The sequence below is a fragment of the Lactuca sativa genome, chromosome 7 (genome assembly GCF_002870075.4).
Source record: "Lactuca sativa cultivar Salinas chromosome 7, Lsat_Salinas_v11, whole genome shotgun sequence".
Taxonomy (NCBI): Eukaryota; Viridiplantae; Streptophyta; class Magnoliopsida; order Asterales; family Asteraceae; genus Lactuca; species Lactuca sativa.
Genome location: NC_056629.2, coordinates 159,840,380 through 159,847,658, shown reverse-complemented (window position 1 = coordinate 159,847,658; position 7,279 = coordinate 159,840,380). Strand labels below are relative to the sequence as shown.

Sequence of the window (7,279 nt, the reverse complement as noted above, 5' to 3'; positions counted from 1 at the left end):
AAAAGGTAATCTCTCATTTAAATAAATTTCTAAATGCAGGTTTAAGCTTCTTATTTATTTTTTCTGAATTGTCTAATAGCAGAATAATCTTGGTTATTCTTTTTCTATTATTCTATTCTTCCCTTCGTCCACATCTTAACATAATTCCGTGTTTTGTTGTTTAATTTTTTCTTAAATGTACCAGTTAAGTCTATTCTTATATGAGTGCACCTAATTCTTGTACATATCAATTTCTGTAGAATTGATGTTTTTATGTGGATTCATTTGTGTGTATATATACACAATGGTGTTTCTAAGTGTGTTAGAAGGCAATGAATAAACCACATCAGTTCTTGAAAATAGGATGGTCATAACCCACATAGCTTTTAGTAACTATGAAGTTTGAAGATGTCAAGTTTATCTTAATTATGCCATAAAACTTCATTTCTAAACCATATGTTTTCTTATTGGCTATTGCAAGTAGCTAATGTTTTTCACGATTTTTTTTTTCATATTTTTCACAGGTTTCAAGATTTACCAAGGGATCACCTGTCATTCAAGAGTTCATCTCCTTCTACAACGCCCCGTATAAAGTTATTCTCATAGAATGTCGTTCTGCAAGAATCATATTTTGCAAGAACGTCATCAGGCAGCTAGGAATGAACAAATAAAGAGAATAAAGATTGTTTCAAGAATGACGATTTTTTTTTTGCAAAAGAATTCAAGAATGAAGTAGTATTATTTCAAAAATGAAGCTTTGTAATTGTGCTTGATTGCATACCTGGAGTAAACGAACCAATAAGGAAAAAAGAAGTCATTCAAGAATGTCAAAAAAAAAAAGATTTTTATTCTTTTGATGTATTTCACTTTCTAATTGTACTTTAAGTTCATTATCACAAAATTATTATCACATTCTGAAATAATACCGTTTATATTAACATTTTACCATTGGAATGATATGTTACGTTCTCATTCTAAGAGAATGATTCAATTTATTTTTATTTTATTGTTGATATTCTTATAAAATATCATTCTAACAGAATGTAATTCTGACATAATAAAATCGGTTATGATTAAAAATTACATTAGAATTGAAACTGAATTAATTCTAAAAAACAAAAAAAATAAGATTTTTTAAATTAGGAGAATCAATAATCTCTTAAAATCCGAATTTTTTTCTTTTTTAAATATCTTTTAATTGACTTAAATACCTTTTCAATGAAATTTGAGTGATTATAGGGTACATGTTACCACATTGTAATATCCTAGACTATCGCATCATAGCCACTCATTCTTTTCATTTGTTGGTCTAAAATTGTTCTTACGACCACACAATAGATGTCATCCACATTATAACATAACCCTATATATATATATATATATATATATATATATATATATATATATATATATATATATATATATATATATATATATATATATACTAATAAAAGAGTAGTCCTTTTGCCAAGTGTCATAATATTAGAACTCCTAATTAATATGATGCCACTTATCATTCTATTAATTCTCTATTTTAAATTCATTAAACCTCCTAATTAATGTGATGTTATTTGTCAATATATTTATTCTTTATTTTAAATTTTAAATTTTATATTATTGTTTTCATTAGTTCACAAATAAAAAGAGTCTAATATATGATAAATTAATTCCACATATTTATTTGAATCAATAATTATAATTTTACATAACTAATAAAAAAAATCTCTTAATTAATAATGTATTTAAAATTTTATACAAAATAATTAATTAATAATTTTGAATTTTTTACTATTAATATTTAATTAATTTTGTAACCGTGGTTTCCACGGGTTATAAACTAGTATATATATATATATATATATATATATATATATATATATATATATATATATATATATATATATATATATATATATATATATATATATATATATATATATAAGGCTAGGTTCATGTGCTTCTTATATTTATTGTATGCTAGATTGTACCAATGGGAGTTTAGTAACATTAAATAATTATTTAATTAAATAAAGATAGATATTAAATGATTTCCATAATTGTATGTATATTGAATTACATCCATAATTATAATTCTATTTTTTATTGAAACTAATTAAATTCGTCATTAATGTCAGCAATAACATTCTTTCAGAATGAATTCACATCTAAGTTTTCATGTATGAGTTCGTATTTTGTTTATGGACCCACTCACTTACAATACAACAAAGTTGCATGGAATATGAAGAATGATCATTCTTTTAAAAGATACTCTCATTCTTCTAGAATAAACTCTCATTATATATGTCTAGGCAACTTTGTTGTATTTTGAGTGGTGAGTCATGAAACAAAATATGAACTCGTACATAAAAAACTAGATGTTATTTCATTCTGAAAGAATATTATAGCTGATATTAATGACGAATTTAATTAGTTTCCATAAAAAAGAAATTATAACTATGGATATCATTCAATATATATATATATATATATATATATATATATATATATATATATATATATATATATATATATATATATATATATAGGGAAAAGTGAATATACCCTTAAGGGTATAAATGATTAGGTACCCATTCGTTAAAACGACGTAGTTTTGATCATTTGTTTACTTTTCTGAACAAAAAAACAATTTCCTTTTTCCGAGAGAACATCGGTTCCTCGTAGACGACCTAGGAACATGTTTGTCATTTTATTTCTAATGTTCACGGAATCAAGGAGGTACCTTTTGCTTTATCATCTACCATAGACGACCATGGTTCTGGTGCGTTAAACGATTTAATCCCTCATTATATTATTCTTTCACTTCGTTTTTCTTTTTTCTCATTCACTTTTTGCCCTCTTTTAGTACAAGTTGATGCGTCAATTTGATTGCTTATCAAGTTTCTGGTTTACGACATCTTGATGTATGTATATGTGTATCCATGTTAGTGTAATTACGAATTTGTAAATATGGAATTCATTCTTTATTCTTTGTGGTACCATTTCATATGCATTCCAGGTGTTCGACATAATACCTCGTTTGTTTCCGAATCAATTTTGGTCAGGAGAGCTCACTGGTGTTGGAGAATATGGGAATTCTTCTTCCCCCCAAATCCCCAATGCTTTTGGTTCCCGCTTCCCTTCCCGCAACAATCATCCCTTTCAGTAATTCACCACCGTCCTCCTTTCCCTATTAGACGTCAGTGCCTTATCACTCCAGTTCTTCTTGTGGTTGGTTTCTGCAGGTAATTTCGCGTTCTCGCATTTAAGAGACTCATTGTTCATGTCACTTTCAGAATTTCTTATTCTGGTGTCAAGAATCTAGATAATACATAAAGAAAAATTGGATATGGTATTGTTCTTTTATTTATTTTATTTTTTTCAGTTTTGTAGTTTTGTTATACTTGTCAATAAGATTTTGAAACTGGTCTGTTGTTACTTGCAAGTACTTTGAGTAACTCAAAAAGTCAAGTTTTGGAAGCTGAGTTGTAGCAAATTGAATTTTAATTTTGTGCTAACCAGCTTTGATTTCGTGAATAGAGCACACCATGAACTTATGCTTATAATCATGTATTCTTCTAGATGTATCCATTCATATATAAACAAATGGAATTTTGAAAAAAAAAAGAGCAGATGAATGACAATCATTCTTGGATGAAATATGAATTCACAACAATTTTGGCTGAATAATCTTTCTAGTCATATGAACTTGTACTATCTCCATTCCAAACAAACACAAACAAATAAAATTGGAATTTCTCTATTGATCCATGGTATCTTTTGTTGTTTCATTTAATTTCTTCATAAACTTTATCTAGTCATCTTGGTTAAAACCCACTTAGCGCATAATTATATTTTTACAAACATCCTCTATGTTGTATTTGTGTGCGTGTTTCAAGTTTAACAGGATGAGATGTTTGAAATTCAGAAAGAGATGTAGAAGGGCCAACAATATAGTCAAATATACTATATAAGGTTACACTTGATCATAACTCTCATTTACTCTCTCCTTCCAAACCGGAAACCTCACTTGCCTGGTATGTTATGCCATTTTATATTATCTTTTATTGTTTTTTTGTATGATTCTTATCATGTACTTTTGTCATGATGCAATGTGTATAGTTTGGGGCTAGAAAAATGCAAAGAGTGCATTGTTGATGGAACAATTTGTAAGGGTTCTAATGGGTTATACGATGACCCGTTCCTGCTTATTTTCTTGGGGGACCAGCTGCAAAGAAATGATATATATTTTGACCTGCTCCTCCACCATTTGCTATTCTACAATTGGGTGGGTTTTGGATGCTGTTGGGGAGATGGTTTGGGATCAGTAGAATTTTTTTTATCTATTGTAATTTTTCTGTAAAAGAATTTTTTTAGATGTATTTCATTTAATATTGGGATGTTATCATTACCAAATTCAATGGATGAGATTGTAAGACAATTGCTTTTGTGATATTAAAGAGCCATCAACTGTTGGATAACCAAAAATAAATTTTGAGTGTTATGTTGCAATTTAGCTAAATTGTCATCCAAGATTTGTGGTTAGTTTGGTCAAATACTTAAAAAATTCCATTATTGGTTTATTACCAAATTTATATCCATGGGTTCCAGGATACATATCAATCATGACAAAAGCAATCTAAGAAATATTACCCAATTAGGAAGCAAATGTTTTATTTTTAACCTATAATTACAACCTACATTCATTTATAACACATAATGGCAACAAAGTTTCATTTTTTACCCAAAATGGCAACCTACTTCCATTCTTAACCCAAAAGTTTGATGTTTATTTTGTGATAAAAACAAAAGTATAATGCTATTTTGTGAAAAAGAAACAAATGTATGATGCTATTTTGTGATTTAAATGAAAGTATGTTGCTATTATTGGTTAAAAAAATTGGATGATGTTATGTGTTTAAAATGAAATTAAGATGTTATCATGGGGAAAGAGCCACACCATTCCACGCCATTCTTCACAAGGTCAGTTAACAAACACATCATACAACCAACTAGGAAATCTAGAAATTAAATCATTCACATTTCATTAAAAAATCTGAAAATTTGAAAAGTTAGTTTTACACTCAAATTTTTTTAAAACAATATAAACTATATCACAATATACAATGGGGTTTGTACTACTTTTCTAAATTATAATCCAACATTATGACGCTTTACATATATGCTTTGCTCCATGCTAAGATTTCTACATCTTTGCTTCAAAAACTATATTTGATCCATTGGTTGAGAATTGAAATCAATCACTGATCGATACACTGTCACAAAAAAAAAGAGCAATAGATCTATCTTTTACTTTAGCCCAAGAGTGCCCAACAAATTTATTCACAAATGATGCTTCTTGAGAATGCATCAAAGGAGAAATCTAGAAACCCAAATCCACCAACTCGGTATACTATTTGTTACAAGGCGAGAAGAAAAAAGGGTTAAAACATTAAAGAACACGAATTAGTATTAAAATAAAAAGGTCCAAATTTACCTCTTGAAATCACATATCCACCAAGGGCCATGACAATCAACATTGCAAAAGATATAAATGTGTTAGCCACAATCATATTACGCTCCAAGGATCCCATTAATTGGAAAAAACTAAAGGAAATTTGGTGAAGAAAGAAAAAAAAGCAAAACTACTTAAAAAACCTGAAGATTTATTTATAAGAAATTAAGAATCCACCTGGATTGACCTTGCGTGAAGAAATGTTGAGCATCATAAAGTATAAAATTTACATAACACTATTCAGATCAGATCCAACCACATAGTATGTAACCACCATCCAGATACCGGATTTTATGAGTGAAGTTGGGATACTCAAAATCTAAGAAGGATGTGTATAAACCCAGCAAGGGTAAAAGTGTAAATCCCTATTCTTGTAGATCACTGGGTGCTTGGCTACTAACATTGACACTTTTGTGAACCCAATAAAGAGAAGAATCACCATAGAAAAAGCCTATGCCTTTTAAGAACAAACTTCAGTAAGACATTTAATCAAACACCTGGTGTACATTACTTGAAACATTAAATCTTAAAATGTAAATACATAGAAATTCCCATACAATTAACTTGGTATCGTTTACAAACCTCAACCTAATGAAATTAGTATAAATATAATTTAATTTTACCTATGGAACATCAAGAAAAAGCTGATGAAGATGACATCGAAAAAGCCTCATCTTGTCACCTGATTATCCATAAAAAACAATAAGAAATAAAGGATGATAAAAAAAACACCTCGACTCTAGATAAGATAGGTTTGTTTTTTTATGAAAGCTCTTGATTAATTTGATTGAAAAAACTAGTGCATACACGCAACCATGGAATCATTCGAAAATTAGTAAAACTCTAACACTGATCCAAAAACTGATGCCAAAATCACGAACTGAAACCTTTTGTATAAGTGTTAATCCATGATGAATCAGAAAAAATCAAGAAACTATGGAACCTCAGTGTTTTTATGAAGGATATGGTAGTTCTCAGTGTTTTTTGAGGAATGAAGTTTTCACGAATCAAGTTTTCTTTCAAACGAAATCAATAACAAACAACACAGTTTTAACTAACGGGTACCTAATCATATATACCCATATATTCACTTTTCCCATATATATATATATATATATATATATATATATATATATATATATATATATATATATATATATATATATATATCCATACTTAATAAAAACCTCTCTTACATGCCATGTGTCCATCTTTTAGATAGCCTTCTTCCACGTGTCCCTTTTTTAGAGCCTAACCTTTGGTTTTTCCCGCTCATCTTCTATTTCAACGTCAAAATTAAGAAAATTATAAAAACATTTGAAATTTAATCCCTTTAAATTAGCCACCAAATCATAACCGCGTCTTCTCCAATTTCTCCTATATGTTTTGGGAACAAAATCATTGATTCAAAATTTAAAATATGCAAGATCAGGAATAATTTATCTTCATCTACCAAAACGCCCCCGACTCCCCTGCTTCACCCATCGGTTTTACTCTTTCCCTATCTCCGTGAACACCCTTGAAATTGTAATGAACAACCTTAACTCCACTGCTACACCCTACCATCGCTTATGCTAATCTAAACCAATACCCAAAACACGATAGCTAAACCCACCGCGTCTCTTCCACTATCGCATGACTTCCATCACTACCCAATTTCTGTTGTGTTATATTTTGTGCCACTTCCTTCTCAGTCTATTTTACTTCCGACTTGCTTTCTTTCTCAAACATCTAACGGCTACTAAAAATGATACAAAAGAAGCAACAAATCAACGAGTTTGAAGGTAA

General features: G+C 29.0%; 1 long non-coding RNA gene across 2 annotated transcripts; it reads left to right on the top strand.

Moving 5' to 3' along the window:
- The first annotated feature begins 2,602 nt into the window (after positions 1-2,602).
- Positions 2,603-4,613, top strand: LOC111895590 (uncharacterized). Of its 2 annotated transcripts, XR_002851638.3 has the most exons (5): positions 2,603-2,758; positions 2,843-2,900; positions 2,996-3,221; positions 3,876-4,013; positions 4,099-4,609. It is a non-coding gene; the product is annotated as an uncharacterized LOC111895590 (long non-coding RNA). The 2 variants fall into 2 exon arrangements; XR_002851637.3 differs by having other exon boundaries at positions 2,996-4,013; positions 4,099-4,613.
- Positions 4,614-7,279: the final 2,666 nt, after the last annotated feature.